The sequence below is a fragment of the Callospermophilus lateralis genome, chromosome 11, assembly GCF_048772815.1.
Source record: "Callospermophilus lateralis isolate mCalLat2 chromosome 11, mCalLat2.hap1, whole genome shotgun sequence".
Taxonomy (NCBI): domain Eukaryota; kingdom Metazoa; phylum Chordata; class Mammalia; order Rodentia; family Sciuridae; genus Callospermophilus; species Callospermophilus lateralis.
The window spans coordinates 71,979,742-71,982,409 of NC_135315.1; the positions used below are offsets into that span (position 1 = coordinate 71,979,742).

Below are 2,668 nucleotides of genomic sequence, written 5' to 3' on the forward strand. Positions count from 1 at the left end.
TTTTTGGCAAAGAATATACTTAAAGAGTTAGAACTACATATGTTCATTTTTGGCAAGAATTCTTACTATATTGGCAAGGTTCAGTTGTTTCTTTTTAGATATTTGTATTTCTTAAAAGCCTCACAACAAACAATAACAATATGTGAATTATGTGAAACTGAAGTTCATTCTGTATGTTGTGTATAGATTTATCTTTTCATATACTAAAATATTTGCTATCCTAAACACATTTGTACTGGCTCTGGTGCAATATAAACCTTTGGTAGCTCTCAGTTTTCCTAAACATTTTTTTAAAGTTTTTTTCCTGTGGTTGTTTTAGCTCAGAATTCTTTTTGTGTGTGTTAAAGTTCTTGACTTAGAATTTTTTTAAAAAGTGTAAGAATTATAAAAACTTTCAGATCCATGTTGTCTTAGAGATTTATTGGTTAAAAATTTGTTGAGAGCCACAGCCGAAGGGGCCCCAGCAAACTTCCAGCTGCCAGCAAACTTCCAGACTGCTGGCTGATGATTGGCTCACAGTGGCCCCAGCAACATCTAGCTGATTGGCTCCTCTGCGGTGATGCTCATTGGAGATGCTCATTGAGCTGTTTCCCGGCCCTTTCAGACTACCAGCTGATGATTGGCTCACAGCGGCCCCAGCAACATCTAGCAACATCTAGCTGATTGGCTCCTCTGCGGTGATGCTCATTGGTCTGTTTCCCTGCCCTTTCAGGCCACGGAGCTGCTCATTGGGGGACTTTTTTGGCTCCGCTCATGCGACCCAGCCAATCAGCCTCAAGAGCAGGAGGATTGTGGGAGGAAGAGGCTGGGTTGGTGTGTGTGGCTTGTGGGAAGCCGGTGGTGGCAGTTGGGCTCTGAGGGTTTTTTCCTGAGGAGCTGTTTTGTTTGGCGTGTGTAGTTCTAAAAATAAAGTTAGTTTCTTTTGACAAGTGGCTCCTGAATTGTGCCCAGCCAGTCTGCGTAACTGACTGCGTAACAGCCAGACTGCGTAACTTTTTAGTACTCAAAGCTACTCTTTTTTTAATATATACTTTTTAGGTGTACATTGACAGAACACAATGCCTTTATTTTTATGTGGTGCTGAGGATCGAACCCAGGTCCCACTCACACTAGGCGAGCAAATCCCAGCCCTCAAAGCTACTTTTTATGTGAAGTTGCCTGTGTGCTTCTCTCTTTCTCTCCTCCCCTCACTGAATCTTGATTTCTATGTTATCTATTTGTCAAAGCCATCAGACTTCCATCTGTTTAATAAAAATAGTGTAAATGAAACATTAGTTTTGTTATAATTACTTGGTACCTTAATAATTTTAAAGAATTTTTTATCAATTTCTTTTGGTATTTATGCTTGTAAGAAAAAATTAACATTGACATTCATACAAATACTATTAACATTCTGAAAATGGTAAATCCACATAATGAAAAATTTGTGTTCACTTTTATGTGCAAAATACAATAATTAAACAGTTTAGGGTAGTTTTTCAGGGCTATTCTGTAAATTTTTATCCAGGATATGAGGCCTGAACATATTTTGAAGCAACTGTGTTTAGGGAAGTGAAAATATAATATACTGGAATTATGTGAAGAGGGTAAAGAGATCAAGAAAGTTCAGATATGTCATTATTTAGAGTTAGACTTCATCCTTTCGTTGGTTTAGAATTGTAAAAAAAAATAAAAAATAAAAAAATTGAAAATTGAACAAGACAGTATGTTAAATTGAAAATTGAACAGGACAGTATGTGATATATATTGGAAGGTAATAAGAAAGATAATTCTTTTTGTTCTTTTTAGACAATTTCTAGGGTGGCTCATGGGCCCCAGGAGGAGAGATCAGAGTAAGGTGGAATTATATCACTTATTAAAAAGAAATAAGAACTCAAGAGAGAAGGAAGGAGTTTAAATTTACCTAATAAAATACCTTCCTTAGCCTTTTTTTGACAACAGATAAGTAATGTGCAGATGTAGTGACAAGATGTAGAGCAAGGCACATCTCCCACACCAGCCACATGAACACCCAATAATCATCACACTTATGAACCAAAAGTATATTTATTCTATTTTTATAAGTTATATTAAAGATTGTTGTCATGATGAAATAAATGATTAAAGTTTAATTCTTTTTTATATAGGTCATAAAATCCATGAAATTATATCTTGGTTAGTATAACAGATTGAATCATATCATAATTTTATCATAATCATATCATAACTTCATGATATACAAAGAAATTTGATGTCAGGAAAATAACTAAAAGAATGGTCTGAATACTTCTTTTCTGCTATTTTTTCCATTTTTTCTGAACCTTTCATTCTGTTATAATTCAGTTATCAATTTCATTTATCAATGGACATGTATGAAGTTCTAACATATTTCAAACTAAATGTACTTGAGAAGTTCACTTGAAGTATGCATTTTAGTGTAAAACAGGAAGTTATATAAACTTATCTATGTCCTTCTCGATTCTGACCATCCTTATTGCTATTCTCCTTTCAGTACTCAGAATCAAACTAAATATCTCTGCTCAGTCTTTGTCAGTGCCAGATTTAGTATTTGTGCCATTTAGTATTTATGCCCTATCAAGTTTCTTAACCTTTTTGATGCCATAGATTCTTTCTATGAATTTTGCTTAAAAATATTTACATCATAAAGTTTTGAGACTTAGATAAAATA

At 34.4% G+C, this 2,668-nt stretch overlaps 1 pseudogene; it reads right to left on the reverse strand.

The window, feature by feature from the left end:
• Positions 1-1,935: 1,935 nt before the first annotated feature.
• LOC143642353 (small nucleolar RNA U13) lies at positions 1,936-2,044 on the reverse strand (annotated as a pseudogene).
• Positions 2,045-2,668: the final 624 nt, after the last annotated feature.